Source organism: Eumetopias jubatus, unplaced genomic scaffold (genome assembly GCF_037043125.1).
Source record: "Eumetopias jubatus isolate StellerSeaLion01/CBP00866 unplaced genomic scaffold, mEumJub1_p1.0 scaffold_9, whole genome shotgun sequence".
In the NCBI taxonomy this organism is placed as follows: domain Eukaryota; kingdom Metazoa; phylum Chordata; class Mammalia; order Carnivora; family Otariidae; genus Eumetopias; species Eumetopias jubatus.
In genome coordinates, this window is record NW_028274815.1 from 39951156 (window position 1) to 39968097 (window position 16942).

General features: G+C 44.3%; 1 long non-coding RNA gene across 3 annotated transcripts in view; it reads right to left on the reverse strand.

Annotated features, from left to right (window-relative positions):
* LOC114223485 (uncharacterized) overlaps nucleotides 1-16942 on the reverse strand; it is a 54414-nt gene that overhangs the window by 19676 nt on the left and 17796 nt on the right. The window contains exon 4 of one of the 3 annotated variants that reach the window (XR_015768938.1): nucleotides 14019-14140. The exons of the other annotated variants lie outside the window; for them this stretch is intronic. This is a non-coding gene — a long non-coding RNA (uncharacterized LOC114223485). The remainder of the gene's footprint in view (nucleotides 1-14018; nucleotides 14141-16942) is intronic. 3 annotated transcript variants of the gene reach the window in all.

Genomic DNA, 16942 nt, shown 5'->3' on the forward strand with positions numbered 1-16942 from the left:
CCCACTTTCAAATAACACTATACTTCACACACAATGTAAGAACCTTATAATAATAAATTAATACTAAGTCTTCCTTCCCATCCCTTGTATCTTTGCTGTCATTCATTTCATATATATATACATACATAATTAAATGTATGGTTGCTATTATTATTTTGAACTGTTATCTGTTAGATCAGTTAAGAATTAAAAAGTGAAAGTTTTTATTTTACCTTCACTTATTGCTTTTTCAATATTCTTTTTGTAGATCCAAGTTTCTGACTTATATTAATTTTCTTTTCTCTAAAGAAATTCTTTTAACATTTCTTGCAAGATAAATCTATTGGCAAAAAAACCCCTCAATTTTGTTTGCCTGAGAAAGTCTATTTTTCCTTCATTTTTTTTAAAGATTTTTTAAATTTATTTTTTAACAGAGAGAGAGACAGTGAGAGAGTGAACACAAGCAGGGAGTGTGGGAGAGGGAGAAGCAGGCTTCCCACTGAGCAGGGAGCCCGACGTGGGACTCGATCCCAGGACCCTGGGATCATGACCTGAGCCGAAGGCAGATGCTTAACGACTGAGCCACCCAGGCGCCCTTTCCTTCATTTTTGAAGGATAATTTTGCAGGGTACAGAATTCTAGGTTGGTGGTTTTCTTGCCTCTCAACCCTTTAAATATCGTTGACACTTGAACAACATGGGCTTGAAACAGAAAAGGCAAGGAATGGATTCCCCCCTTTCCCAGATCCTCAAGAAGGAGGGTGATTCACCAATACCTTAATTTCAGACTTGTAGCCTCCAGAACTGTAAGAAAATAAATTTTGTTGTTTTAAGTCATGGAAGTTGTGGGAATTTGTTGTAGACTTCCCAGGGAACTAATATAAGAACATTTTCATTTATTGGCCATTTGGATATTCTCTTTTATGAAATGCCTATTCAAGTATATTGCCTGTTTGTCTATTGTGTTGTCTGCAATTTTGTTTATTAATTTGTAGTGGTTCTTTTCATATATTCCAGATACAAGTTGAACTGATCTGAGTTCTCTGGGAAGTGGAGACTGAGGTAGAGTTAGAGGTGTGAAAGGCTTAATGTGGAGTAACACCTATGAAAGAAAAGGAAAAAGAAAGAAAAGGAAAGGAAGAGGGATTGGGTAGGGAAGCCATTAGACCACAGTGCAGACCTGAAGGTATCTGACAGCCCAACAGGGAGGTCTGGAGCAAAGGCTACCCATTAGAGGAGTCTCACCGGGAGTGGGGGTGGAAATATCTAGGCTCCTGTACCACTACCTTGCTTATCATTGGCTGGGGAACACTCTGCAGGAAACATGCTTGGTCATTATTGCCTTTCTTAATCATTGGTCAAGGACCACTGGCATGGTCCATGGATTGAAAGTTGGTATGGACCTAAAGGAGCTCACAGTAGGAGGTTGTGAGTTAACCACATTCTTCACAGCTCAGCAGTGGGTACTTTCCTTAAGGAGGCTCTGAAGGATGTATCTACTGTGTGAGTCCTGTATTGTAAATATCTTCTTCTAGTTCATGCTGGCCGTTCACCATTTTAATGGTGCCTTTTTATGAACAGAAGGTTTTGATCTTAATGTAGTCCAGTTTATCATTTTCCCCTTTATGATTAGTTATTTTTGTTTCAGGGTAAGAAATATTTGCCTACCCCTTGTTCTATTCTAAAAGATTTTTATGGTGCCTGGCTTGTTCAGTTGGTTAAAAGTCTGACTCTTAAATTCAGCTCAGATCATGATCTCAGGGTTGTGAGATCGAGTCCCGCATTGAGCTCTGTACTGGGTGTGGAACCTGCTTAAGATTCTCTCTCTCCCTTTGCCCCTCCCCACCAAAATAATAAATAAATGATTTTTAAAAATTGTTTCCATCTAGACCTACAGTCCACCAAGAATTGATTTGTGAATGTTGTGAGGTAGAGGTCAAGATTTATTTTGTCCCTTTGGCTATTCAATTGCCCTAGAAAAGAATATCTTTTCCTTTCCCCACTGTTTGCAGGTCTCACCTTTGTCATCAATTAGGTGGACATACATGCATTGATTTACATTTCCTTGATGGCTAATGATGTTGAGTATCTTTTCATGTGCTTATTGGCCATTGTATATCTTCTTTGGAGAAATGTATATTCAGATTTATTTGCTCATTTAAGAATTTTGGGTTACTTGTCATATTATTATTGAACTGTAGGAGCTCTTTATATATCCTAGATACAACCCTTTATCAAATATATTAGTTGCAAAAATTTTCTCTAATTATATTATTGGCTTTTTACTTTCTTGATTATGTTCTTTGAGGCACACAAATTTGAAATTTTGAGGTATAATTTTTATATTTTTCTCTCTTTTTTTTAGAGATTTTATTTATTTTTTGACAGAGAGAGACAGCGAGAGAGGGAACACAAGCAGGGGGAGTGGGAGAAGGAGAAGCAGGCTTCCCGCCGAGCAGGGAGCCCAATGTGGGGCTTGATCCCAGGACCCTGGGATCATGACCTGAGCCAAAGGCAGGCGCTTAATGACTGAGCCACTCAGGCACCCCATATTTTTTTCTCTTGTTGCTTGTGTTTTTAACGTCATATCTAACTCAAGGTCATAAAGATTTACACCTGTGTTTTCTTCTCAGAGCCTTATAGTTTTAGCTCTGATATGTAGGTCTTTGATACATTTTGAGTTACTCTGTATATGGTATATATGGTCCATCTTGATTCTTCTCCAGGCAGATATCCAGTTGTCCCAACCCAATTATCTGAAAAGATTATTGTTTCCCCATTGAGTTCCTTCAGCACCCTTGTTGAAAATCTATTGACATTAACTGTGAGAATTTATTTCTGGTCTTTTAATTCTATTCCATTGATCTATATGTCTGTCCTTGTGCCAATACCACACTGTCTTGACTACTGTATCTTTGTAGTAAGTTTTAAAATTGAGAAGTGTGAGGGGCTCCTGGGTGGCTCAGTTGTTGGGCATCTGCCTTTGGCTCAGGTCATGGTCCCAGGGTCCTGGGATCGAACCCCGCATCGGGCTCCCTGCTCCACCGGAAGCCTGCTTCTCCCTCTCCCACTCCCCCTGCTTGTGTTCCCTCTCTCGCTGTGTCTCTCTCTGTCAAATAAATAAATAAAATCTTTAGAAAATAAAATAAAATAAAATTGAGAAGTGCGAGACCTCCAACATTGTTCTTTTTCAAGATTATTTTGGCTATCCTGGGTACAGTTGATTTTGGTATATTATCTTTGCATCCCTCATCCTTGATAAATTCATTTAATTCTGATGGTTTGTTCAAAGATTCCTTTGGATTTTCTACATACATAAATATGTTATCTACAAATAATGGCACTTTCATTGTTTCCTATCTGCTTGGTCAATTTTGATAGATTCTAACTTCTCTGTAACACTGCCTGGTTTTTCTTTTTACTTCTTTAAACATAGTAAGCATATTCGTTTTATATAACACAGCTAATCATTCTGTATCTGTTGTGTTGGGGGGGTCTAATTCTGCAGTTTGTTGTTTCTTCTGACTCTAATTGATGGTGACTTTATCTCTAAAATATGTTTTGATTTGTTTGTTTTGTCTCATATTTCTTGAAGCTTTATCTTTGGGGATGTTTTGAGGTGTGGGGTTGGTTTTTGTTCTTCTCAGGAGGATTTATATTTCTTCTGTCAGTTGCCTACAGGATACTACCAAACTGGTGCAAAATTTACATTGAATTTTTAGCTTTGAGTTTGGAGTTACATAAGAAGTATAAATTTCAGCCCCTAAAATACGTGTAAACAGGCTTATGATTAAGAATTAGCAAAGGAGGGGCACCTGGGTGGCGCAGTTGTTTAAGTGTCCAACTCCTGGTTTTGGCTCAGGTCGTGATTTCAGGGTTGTGAGATCAAACCCTGTGTCAGGCTCCCCACTCAGTGCAGACTCTGCTTGAGAGTCTCTCTCCCTCTCCCTCTGTCCCTCCTGCTCATGCTCTCTCTCTCATAAATAGATAGATAGATAGATAGATAAATATTTTTAAAAAGAATTAGCAAAGGAGATTTTTTTTTTTCTATTTCATTTAGAGCCAAGTCTTAGACAGTACTTTGAGGGCTGGAGCATTTTTTCTAGTTCACCTATTGAGAGTGTTACTTCTCAGAGTAAAAGAGAGAATTACTTTTCAGAGCTTGAGGAAAGTGTCGCTAACCTTACCTCCCATCCCACATAAGACCCGGAGTTTGGCTCATGTTCCCAGTACACAAGACCTATCAAAACCCAACTCTAGTCCCCCAAGGATTGGCAGATATCTTCAGGGTAAATCCTGACTTCAGCATTTGCTTCTCTGTATTCGGGTTTTCTCATCAGGGCCTCTGAAGATTTCTCTTACTTTCCACTACTTTAACCCTACATTTAAAAAGATGTTTTAAGAAATATTATATCCAGCATTTCTGAGTATTCTACATTGGCAGGGCTTCTCCGGCATCTCTGCTGGGAATAATCACTTCTGGATGGCTGCCTACTGACAAATTCAGCTCCAAGCTGACCTGAAATATCCAAACCTATCAGGTGACCAGAGCTGAACAAACAGGCCTATTTCATAACAGATTTCTTCCTTTATAAGATAGTTGTGGTTGACCATAAAATTTGTTCCCCTCTGTTACAATTCATACAGAGGATTTGATAGTGATCAGTTGCTCTCAACTGTAGGTGATTTTGTACCTTCCTGCTCCCCAGGGGACATCTGGCAATATCTGAAGACATTTTTAGTTGTCATAATTGAGAAGGGGGTGCAAATTGCATGTGGTGGGTGGAGGCCAGGGATGCCACTAAATGTCCTACAATGCAAAGGACAGCCCCCCCCACAACAAAGAATTATCCAGCCCAAAATATCAAAAGTGCCAAGGTAGAAACTCTGGACAATAATTGCTATTTCTTTTTTTTTTTGAAAAAAAAAAGATTTATTTATTTATTAGAGAGAGAGAAAGAGTGGGGGGAGGGGCAGAGGGAGAGGGAGAGAATCTCAAGCAGACTCCCCACTGAGCGTGGGGCCCACCGGGGGGGCCACATCTCACAACCTTGAGATCATGGCCTGAGCCGAAACCAAGAGTTAGCCGCTTAACTGACTGAGCCACCCAGGTGCCCCAGAATTATTATTTCTTTTAAAAATCTTTCTACAGGAGTCTCAAGTGTGACTGCTACCTGTTTCTTCTAACGCTTTTGGTGTAGGTACAATATTTGAAAATGTTTACTTGTAAAAAATTAATGTAAGAGAATGAACATTGCTACCATTTACCGAACACCTTTTCCGCATCAGGCCCAGTGCTAAACTGGGCCTGAAAATTCCTTTCCTCATTTTCTCCAGAACTCTAGCGCTTCAGATCAAAGGTGGATGTGAAGCTTTCAGAGCAAATGATAGGTACGCTGCAAATAAAGTATACAATACAAAGCAGAAACAATTTAGATAGAGAGTCTAGGCATGACAATACGGAACATTTCAAAGTTGGATTTTAGTCTGATCAGCATACCCCAGTGTGATTGATAATGACCACAATAACATTTCCTCTGACTTTCAGAAAAGCTGGACCTGCAAACACAAGCTTGTTGTTCACCTTCCAGCATTGTGATTCAGGCTGCAGACAAGGAGCACTCCTAGGATCACTCCTGGGCCTCCGTTACCTGTCGCAGCCCTCTGGTGCCTTCCCCGCAGGGCTCCACTTTCAGGGAAGAGGGAATAGGATAAAACAACTTGCAAACTTGCTCAGCAGTGTCAAGCCCACTTGACTAGTTCGAGAGAGGAAAAAAAAAGATAATAAAAATCCTCACAAATACAGGTCCATTTGACTTGAGGAGTCTCCCAGTACTGTTCAGGGTTCGGGGCAGTAGATAGGAATGCGACAAGCAGCTGTAAAGCAGGAATGGAATAGGGGTTTTATCTGGATCAGTAACGACAGAGTGGAATGCCAACAATGATTCTGACGCAGTGTCTTAAGCCAATGGGAGAGGGTACAGTTACCACTAATTGCTCCATGCCGTGTTTGCCATGTCCGCTCTCATGTCTTGCTTTCCTTTGAGAGAGGCATGATTAATCAGGAAAAGTTATCAGCTGTCTCAATAATGTCATTTAGATGGGGCTAGGAGAGGGGTCATCTTACCACTGAGCAGCATGTACTGTAGGAAGGGTAAAAATCTAGCTGAGTGTTGGCCCGTGTCATCCATACTTCCCTGTTGTCCCAGACCATTTGCTACTTTCTCATCTTTCCTGTTCTTCCTCTGCTCAGCGTGGTAGACCAGCTCCTGATTCTCTCTTCAAGAGCCCTCTTTCGCTTTTCCAAACTCTTTGATGTGCATGCCTCAGAGCCTTGGATGTTGCCCTTTGGAAGTCACTCTGGCAGTGAGCTCCCAGTCTTGTGCTTGGGACCGAGAGTACATGACACAGTTAGTGTCCCTAATTCTACCTTGGGACAAATCAAATGATGGTACTTCCAATTGTTTTTTATCAGCTGGAGAAGTTTATGTTGTATATTTTCAAGATTTCAGGCAAAAAAAAAATCTAGATAAGAGATGACATGATAGGTGATTTAGGAAAGGACACTCTGGGGGGCACAGTCTCCCCTGATCTTGCTGTGGCTTGAGACAGTCCTTAGGCCAGTTTCCTCCTTCTGGCTGTCAGATAAAATACAATATGCCTAGTAGGGGTTTAATTTCAGATAAACTAGGAATAATTTTTTAAAAGCACAATCATGGCCCATATAAGTAAATCCTATTTCTGAGTGCAGCCAACATTGGCTCCCCAAGCCAGCTCTGTGAACAACCCGCAGGCAGGCAGGGCTCAGCAGGTGTCAGCTTGCACCTCTCCTTTGCACGCCCCCCCCAGATCAGCTCCCCACCTGGCCGGGATGTGCGTGTCAGCAAGCCACCTGGTCCTGTGCCCCAGCTCCACTGCAGGGGATGCTGCGAGAAGGAGCGCTGCCTCCCAGGCTTTGTGCTGAAAGCCTCTTCAAGGCTCCTGGGCCAGAATTTCCTCAAGTCTGGACCGGTCTGAAAGTGCTGCCTGGCAGCCAGAGAGTGCCCAGTAGCCACCACGTACACGGGCCTGGACATTACCCCAAAGGTGTTGCCAAACAAGATCTGACCTAGGACATCAGAATGAGCAGGACCTGGGGGCTGTCGGGCCCTGAACAGGATCACCCACAGTGGCCCTGGAGTCTAGAGGGAAGGAGAGGGATCCTCCCTCCTCTCCTAGCCCACTGACCACTCAGAAGGAACCCTGAGATGGGGTCAGGGCAGGGCCAGGCTAACTGTTCTTATTCTGCAAGTCTCCTGTGTTGACTGAGCCCCAGTGGGCCCTTCTCCCAGGGACAGTCCCTAACCCTGCCCACCCTTCTCATGGGGACCCTCCTTCTGCCATGGGGCTTCCTTGTCTGCCACCGTGGCTGCTGACTCGACTTCACTTTACTATGTGCACACTTTACCTATGCACCTAGTGCATAGACCTTGGCTTCTAATACCATCTTCCAATGAAAGGAAGCAGGGCTCCTTGGAGGAGAGATTGATTCTAGGATTGGAGCGGGGAAGATGCAAGATGAAGCTGGAGTACCCAGAGTATGCCAGAAGGTAAAGAAGTGCTTTAAAAAGAAAGCCACACACGCATAATACAGACCCACCTTGATGGGAATATGTCTCAGAGGCTCTGGAGCCAACTCAAAGAGCTCCCAATGGCCCAAACCAGAACAAATTATTTTGAGCAACAGAAGAATTAAAGTAACATGGGATTATAACTCAAAGGAGGCAATGACTATCAATGACTATCAATGATAAAACTAAACAATTGAATAAATAAATAAATGGAAGACAAGAGAGAAATCCCCCATGCAGAAGAACCCTACAGTTAATGTAGACAGTTTATCCTCAAGGAGGTGGAGCATTCAGTAAAAACTGAAGGAATCTGAATAAAGCATGGATTTTGGTTAACATAATGCATCAGTATTGGTTCATGAATCGTGACAAGTGTACCGCGCTAATGTCAAATGTTAATACTAGGGGGAAACTGGGGGTGGGATGTATGGGAACACCGTACTATCTTTTCTAGTTTCTGTAAAACTATTCTAAAATTAAGTTTATTTTTAAAAAAGACAAAAGACCTAGCTTTATCAAATTTCTGATTATGAAAACAGATAATAATGTAGATTCAAGCAATGCAGAAAATATAGACAAAAGTAGCAATCACTTGAATTCTCCGCTTTCCCTTAACATATTAGTAATTCCTTCCAGACCGTGCCTCGTGTCCACAGATCGAATGCGAACAATTTTATATGAATCAGTTCCTATGTGAATGGCTATTTTTACCATGTGTAATCCACCCCCCACCCCCACCCCCCGCCTACAACAACTGATTGGAGCAGAGGGAAGAACGGATCCAAGCTGAGCCAATTCGACTCTCTCACGCATTTACAGTAAGAGACACAGAAACCACTGCAGTTTTGTGGGCCACTAGACTTGTAAGACCCTGGAGAGGTGAAGCTGGTTTTGGTAACATGGTAACCCGAAGCAATGGGTTATTTTGAAGCAGGAGATATCAAAAGCCAGCAGGAAAAGCTAAGAGAAACAAAGATGAAGAAAGACAGGAGGGAAGAATTGGAAGAAGGAAGTGGAAGAAGGCCTGCCTTCCTCCATCAGGTCCCGGGAGCCCTGGCTTTCACAGGTGTGTTCCCAGAGGTTGCCTTATATCCTCAGGATAAATTCTCCTTTTACTAACCCATCCTTGACCAAGACTATGAAATAATGGCTCAAGGCCAACTCCTTTTGCCTATTTTGCACTGTTCCCAAGCAACCTTCTGATGACTAACCACATTCCCTTGACAGCACAGTATAGGGACACATACCCATTAAGTGTGTATTTACCCATTACAAATGCGTGATTAGCAAGTAGTTATTGAGGAACAACTACGAGCCTGGCACTAGACGGGGAGCCTGGTATACACCCAAAAAACAGAAGATGGAATTCACCACCCCAAGGGGCTTAAGGTGGGAGATAAAACTAACATATGAAAGAATCCCACACCCATGTATCAGTCCAGCAGGGTACGAACTGTGCCAACACTATTGTTCTTTGAGAAGACTGCTGAGATCGGAGAGTGACATGTCCCAGACATAGGTGGGGGAGTGCTGGAAGCTGAGATGGGGTCAGGGCAGGGCCAGGCTAACTGTCCGGGACACCCTTAAAGAGAAGACGTGGGTTGTAGTTGTCACACATCCAGCCCCACACACCCATGTCTCAGCAACTCGGGAACATCCCAGGTGGCTGATGAGCCCTGAGGGCCAGTGTGCGTGTGTGTGCATGGTGGTGAGTGCATGCCCAGAAAGCGGGGACTGCTGTCCTATTGGGCTTGGCACAGGGGTGTGGCTGCAGGGGGAAAGGGTCAGGCTTACCAGGCCATGTAGGATGGAAGGGTGAGAAAAGCTGGTCTCTTCCAGGCCCCAGGCTTTCCAGGCGAGAAGCCTCCGTTTCATTTTCTGTAAAAAGGAGGACATTCTGCCTCCTACACAGGGTAAGTTTTAAGACTTCAACAAAGCAAATGTGTGAACATGACATTGCAATTTTCATTTATTTTTCAGTTTTTAAAGATTTATTTTTATTTTTTTAAGTAAGCCCTACATCCAACACGGGGCTCGAACTTACAATCCCGAGTTCAAGGGTAGCACGCTCCACTGACAGAGCCAGCCAGGCATCCCCTACATTGCAATTTTTAAAATGCTATTTGAGAGAGAACTGTGGTTATCCCAGTGATTAAGATGCCAGATTTCATTTTTATTTGATATTGAGCCTTTCTTTTAAGGGTAACAGCTGGTTGACCCACTGTAATTATAGCCTGCTCCCTATTCTGGAACCGCTCCTGACTTGCTGGAGGGGTTTAGGAGCTCTACCAGGGTTGATGTGAATGAACACATCACATGGCAAGTAGTTCTCAGCTACCTGCAATATCTGTCTCCCTCCACCTTCAGAGGTAAGTGCTACGATGATTCTACTGAGGTAGAGAAGGCCATATGACTTTTCCAAGGTCACACAACTAGGAGTGGTAGAGCCAAGATTCATTCCAGGCGGCCTTACCCCAGAGCCCGTGCTCTTGCCTTACTCACTCTGCTGCCTTTGGAAACCTGTCAGCTGAGGGGCTTCCCTCCCCTTCTCCCTTCTGCTCTAAGCGTCCAATAGGAGACATTCCTTTTCACTCTTTGAATGAACCAGTTTCTCCTTTGCCTCTGGGTCTTGGCACACGCTGTTCCTTTTTCTAAGATACCTTCTTCCCCATCCTTCTTTACTTGAACACCTTATTGTTAAGAGTCTCAGCTTAGAACACAGGCCCCTTGGGCAAGCACTTCCTGAATCCTCTGAGTCTGAATCAGTGTCCCCACTCTACACTCTTGCTGCACTTCCTCTGTGGTGGGATGGGCCACTCTATCGGAATTGCCTTCTGACTTCTCTGTCTGCCCGTGAGCACTGTGTTAGCAGGGAGCTCTGTGCGCTAGGTGGTAATCTTATTCACTGCCCTATCCTGAGGGTCAGCATGGCGCCTGGCACATAGGGGCTCCGTACATCCTTGGTGGAGAACGAATTTATGAATGGCTGCTCGGTACCACGTGGGTGTGTAGATGTGCTTCCCTTGCATTGTGTGTGTGTGTGTGTGTGTGTGTGTGTGTGTGTGTGTTTTCCAGTATAGCTCTGTGTTTAAAAAGCTTGTCTAGTTGAAAAAGTGGGGAAAAGGCATGGCCTGGTTCAGTCCCAGGCCACATCAAACAAAGCCAGACCTGCAGCACAAGGGAGATGTTTGCCTTTCCTGGCAGGGACAGCAGTGTGGGGATTAGAAAGGATTTGGGTCAAGGCAGAGTCCTAACAGACGTCCTGTTCTAGGAGTCCCGAGGCCCTGGAGAGATTAGAGGAGAAGCTACAAAAGCCTTGTCCAAGGTCACAGCACTGTTTCTCTCTGGTTGAATGTCAGCAGGTTCCTATGTGGATGTACTTACTGGCCGGGGCAGGTTATTGGAAGAGCAAAATCTCACTGCAGGCATGCCGGCCCCTAGTCCAGAGCTCCTACCACCCCCGCGACCAGAATTCTCCAACTCTGAGGAATCTTCAGAAAGTCATGTTTCCCCTTGGGCCGGAGAGGTGCTCTATCTGACCCATACGTCACAGGCTCTTCAGGCCCGAGGTCAGAGGGCTTGGACAAGCCCTGCTCCTTAGCAAGGGAGCATCATGGGACCTTGACATAAAAGCCACCTGTCATGACGTTTAGAGTTTACTGAGCAGAACCTGAGATCCGCTTGCAAAATTATTTTAAGAACCTAATTGGACGGGCCTCATACTCCATTTTCAGAAATTGTTCTTCATAAATGATTAAGTGATGATACAAAGTGAAAATGTGGCCAGTTGGCTGTTGACCCCATGTTGCCAACCACCTTTCCAGCTCTAAGGTCACCAATGTCCCCATTAATGTCTAGAACATGGATCTCCTAAGTTTTCTCATAGAAGACTTGAGGAAATAGCCTGATTTTTTAAAAAATATTTTTTATTGAGGTATAATTTACATACAAGAAATGCTTAAATCTAACAATGGAGTTTGATGAGTTTTAACAACTAGATATATACACAATAGAACTACCACACCAATGAAGATATAAAACATTTCTATCACCTAGAAAGTTCCTTATTGCCCTGTTCCAATCCATTCCACCTGTTCTGACTTCTATCATCATTGGTTGGTTTTCTCTTTTCCAGAGTGTCTGGGAGGACTTAATGTTTGTGTCCTTCAAAATTCGTATGTTAAAACTTTAACCCCTGGTGTCAGAGTATTAGGATGTGGGGACTTCAGGAAGTGAAGCCCTCATGAGTGGGATTAGTGCTCTTATAAAATGAATCCCAGAGAGATGCACACCCCTGTGTCCTGTGTGTCTGTGCCTTTCTGAGGGCCTGGGCTATGAAGGTGCAAGAAGATGACTGTCTCCGAATCAGGATACAGGCTCTCACCAGACACGGAATCTGCTGGCGCTTGGATCTTGGGCTTCCCAGCCTCCAGAACTGTGAGAAATAAATTTCTGTTGTTGTAAGTCACCCAGTCTATATTCTGCTAGAGCAGCCTGGACCGACTAAAACAGTGTTATAATACTGGAATTATGCAGTAGATAGTCTTCTGTGTCTGGTTTCCTTCACGCGGCATAATATCTGTGAGATTCATCTGTGTTGTCACATATTTTGGCTGTCCTTCCTTTTTACTGCAGAGGAGTTTTCCATTGTATGTATATTCCACAGTCTGTTTATCCACTCAGCTGTTGATAGACATTTGGGTTCTCCCAGTTTTTGTCTATTAAGAGTAAAGCGGCTGGGGCGCCTGGGTGGCTCAGTCCATTAAGCATCCGACACTTGGTTTCAGCTCAGGTCATGATCTCAGGGTCATGGGATCGAGCCTGGTGTCGGGCAGTCTGCTTGAGATTCTCTCTCCTGCTCCCTCTGCCCCACCCCTCCTCAAATAAATAAATAAATAAATCTTTGTTGTTGCTGTTGTTGTTGTTGTTTTTAAAGAATAAAGCTGCTATGAACACTGATGTACAAATCTTTGTCGGAGGCGGGTAAAAGTTTCATTTGCTGAAGTAAAAATGCCCCGGAGTAGAATTCCTGGGTTATAAGGTAGGTGAATCTTTAACTTTATAAGGCACTTGCGGCTTGTTTTCTGTCACCTTCCTGAAAGGAGGGATGTTTAGAAATCAGCCTGCAAAGACCACAATGAAACAATCTCCATGGGGAGAAAAGGTGGTGACAGAGAGACAACAGCTCTTAGTGAAGAAAGCCATTTTAACCAGCTCCTCACTCAACCAGCTTCGGCATAGTTTTCATTATTGGTACTAACTCTGGGCTGTACCCAAGGAAATGCTTATTCACATTACTAATGGAAGAAAACTAAGCAGACTGGCAATACTGGAGTGCCCAGAAGGTTCTTTACACCAAAATGTTGACCAAACCTTTCAGGATTTTGCTTTAACCTCAATCAATTGCAATTTTGCAGGGACATTTATTGAGAATGTCAACTATGGAAAGGTCATCCTTTGAAAATCTAATCTGAGTTCTGAATTTTCACTGTTGGAGCCTCCGTCTTACCCCAGGAAAGATAAACAGACTTTTCTGTGAATTGAGGGCCTGGCTATGTGGGTTTTTGCTCTCTGCCAGTTGTATCATTGGGCCCTATTGTGCAGGAAAGCAGCATGAGAAAGTTGTCTTTGAGAGACTGAACAGAAGAAAGGGGTCTGAAGTCGGCTGGACCCCTGGAAATGGAAGCAAAGGGGTCTGACCGCAGCCTGTTGCACCTGAAGGAGACCTGAGCCTCTTGAAAGGCCTGCTTCTCCTGGCAGAAGCTCAGAGGAAGTGGCTACAGGGTAGCTGGTGAGCCAGGAACTAGGAACTGTGGTCTAGAAAGCTTATGTGAGAGGCTGGGCTAGCACAGTCCCCCACCTGAAAGTGGGGCCCTCAGGAGCAGGAAGCTAGAGCAGAAGCTGGTCGTCGTAAGAAAAGCAGCATCAGGGCGCCCTGGGTGGCTCAGTCATTAAGTGTCTGCCTTCGGCTCAGGTCATGATCCCAGGGTCCTGGAATCGAGCCCTGCATCGGGCTCCCTGCTCAGCAGGAAGCCTGCTTCTCCCTCTCCCACTCCCCCTGCTTGTGTTCCCTCTTTGGCTGTGTCTCTCTCTGTCAAATAAATAAAATCTTTAAAAAAAAGAGAGAAAAAGAAAGAAAGAAGGAAAGAAAGAAAGAAAAAAGAAAGAAAGAAAGAAAGAAAGAAAGAAAGAAAGAAAGAAAGAAAGAAAGAAAGAAAGAAAGAAAGAAAGAAAAAGCAGCATCAGTGGGCTCCTGGGAAGTCCTGGGAGACCAAAACCCACCCATCCTGCATGTCTAGGCATTTCTTGTCCTCTGTCATAGGACATGTCATTGTTCACCAGTTTTCAGATCCTTCTGGCAGTAGAATTTTATAGTCACACCCTTTGCCATGTGACTTTGCAGCACTTCCCATTAGCACGAGCATCCTACCTCTTGCCACTGATGTCGGCATAGCCGTGTGACTGGCTTTGTGGTCAGTGGAGTGTGGGCAGGAATGACCCAAGAGGCCCCAAGAGGCATCATGTATCTCTGCTCAGCTTCCTCAGCTCCTGCTATTTGACATGAAAAGAACACACCCTTGTAGTGCTGGTCCGAGGAAAATATGGAGCCAGGTAGATGTGAATTTTATAGTATGTGAACTATATCTCAATAAACTGTTAAAAAAAATCAACCGCCTGTTAACTGTTTATACCACAGTGAGGCAAGTACTAGTGTTGTCCCCTTCATCACCATACAGGAAGCAAAGGCTCAGAGAGCTTAGGTGGCCCTCCCAGTTCATTCACCTCATCAATGTTCGACACAAGACTGGGACTTAGGTCCTGACACCAGCACCCATGGGGTCCACATCATCTTTCCAGTGTGTTTGCACCCCCCCCCCCCCGCACCACACACACACACCTTAAGGCCACGGGGAAACTGGACTCAAGGACTATTTAGACAACATTCAGTCATGGGTCATGGCTGTCTTCAGCTCTTCTTTCTAGCCCCTTCTCTCCAAGCACCCTCCTCCCTCCACTCACCCTCCCTCATCTGCTGACGATGCTAGCTGTTCAGGGTCCCTCCCTGCTCTGTTTTATAAGCTTTCTTGCCAAGAACATAAAAAGATATTTGACTCATGCAAACCAACATTTAACACAATTGCAAGTGGTTTTTCCCACGTTGCCAGGTGCCCTGACTCTCAAAAGCTCCTGCCCCCTCCCCCCAACTTAGGGTGACTGGAGACATGGAGCATCTTCCTTTAGGGCTCCGTCATCGGGGGGGTGCTTTCAATGGACAGAAACACACATCTATGGGATGTCTCCCATGAACCGGCGATTTTGATGAGTGCTTAAATGCCCTCTTCTTTAAGCTTCCCAGCAACCCATAGAATATGTGTGTGGATGGGCACATTTCATAGAGAAGGAGACTGAAGCTCAGAGAGGTAAGGGAACCTAGCCAAGTTCTGGCAGATAGGGAGCGACCACACCAGGGTTCCGTCCCAGGTGTCCTAATTCCAAGCCCAATAATCTTTTTCTTATTTACGTACATGTGTTTTTTCCTCGGGATCCCCCATGGAGTCTACCACATGCCTGGTTCAAAGGAGGAGTTCAAGAAGGGAATGAAAAAGAAATCAACAAAAGCCAACCGATGTCAGTTTGCCCAAAGGCCTTTTTTCCTTAAGAAAAATGTATGAGGCAGCTCTCAACCCCAGCACATCTATGTGTGACAGAAAGACTCCTCCTGGGGTTTTCATCTGCAAAAGAGAACAGCACCAACTGCCCTGAGTTGTTGTAGTTTGAGCATAAAGTGGGCAGAGGAGGATGGGGTGGGGGTGGGGGGGGGAGTAGAAAAGCTGGAGAGGTGTTGCTTCATCTTCTTAGAGGCAATCAGAGCCATCTGGACACCTGCCGAGGAGATGGAGGGCAAGTGTCCTGAGAGGGGAGTCCCTTGGGAGTGAGGGAAGTGGATTGAATGATAAAGAAACTCACAATCTACAGAAAGAAAGGGAAAGGCCGGCAAGATGTAGAAACTTTCTTGCGAAACTAACATCATATAATGTCATTTACAATACTTCTCCCCCCTTTCAAAATGAATTGCAGGTAGCTGGGCCCTGGGCCCGCTGCCGGGGCCACTGTCATTGCTGGCCCTGGGGCCACCGAAGCCACAGGCCACTGGGTGCCCTAGCGGTCAGCCCCACCAGAAGGGATTCTGATTACATTGTTCAGTCTGGATTTAAAAGTCTCAGGGGAGTATCTGATTGGCTGTCTTTAGTTCATATGTCCATGCTTCTGCTGCCAAAGGTCAAGGGGAGTTTTCCACTGTCCCAGCATGCAGAGTGGGACCCTCTTGCAAGAGCAGATGCCCCACAATCAGGAAGCAGCCTCACATGCTGCACAATTATGACAAAAATATGTCTTCTCTAATTGAGACAATGATACCTACTTCTCAGGGTTGCTGGGAGTATTGAATAAGATCATTCGATTATTCTACCATCATATATAGAGTTATCGATAGTATTTCCAGCACTGTGCTAGGTGTTGGGTAGTGTCTCTAAGTTCTGCCATATACTAAGAATTCGATAAGTCATAACCATGTTAAGAAGCTATGACATGGGAGCGGAGGGGGAGAGAATGATGCTTAGGAGGGTTCTCAGCTAAACACTTGATTGAGATCTGCCCTCTGCGCTTCCTGGAAGCCAAGAGAAATAGTCTAATGACAATAACCATAAATAGCTGATTTCTTGGATACTTTCTATGTACCAGGCACTGTGCTAAACATCACCCATGTATTATCTCACACTTAATCTTCATGACGATTCTATAAAGTAGATATTATTATTATTACTCTGATTTTACAGATTATGAGAAAAGGTTCAGCATGGTTAAGTAACTTGGTCAAGATCAATCAATGAGTTAAAGGTGGCACCGGAATTTGACTCATATCCCTTTGACCCCAGAGCCCAAACTATTAATCACTGCTCTATAATCCTCTCTAGCACCAAATGTCTGGGACAGACTACTGAGGGGCTGCCAGCTTCCACCGCCATGGACCAAGGCTTTGCAAGGCTCCTGAGGTCAATCTGTTAAAGCTCCCATCTTTTTTCACATTTTTGTTCACCGGGCTGGTTTGCATTTTATGCAACTGATTTAAAATTCCCCTTTCGTTTTCCTTGCCTGGGAATAGTGGCAGAAGTAAATGAGAAGTAAGTGAGAAGGTGCTGAGGATGGATGGGGAGGGAGCAAAACCATTTACCCAGTCATGGTAGATTTGCCATGGCAGAGAGCCTGGCAGGAGATGGGCCTTTAATCATTAGTTTCCCATTAAATCTTGGAACCAGACCCTCCCTGGCATAATGCTGAGGAAGACAAGGGTGA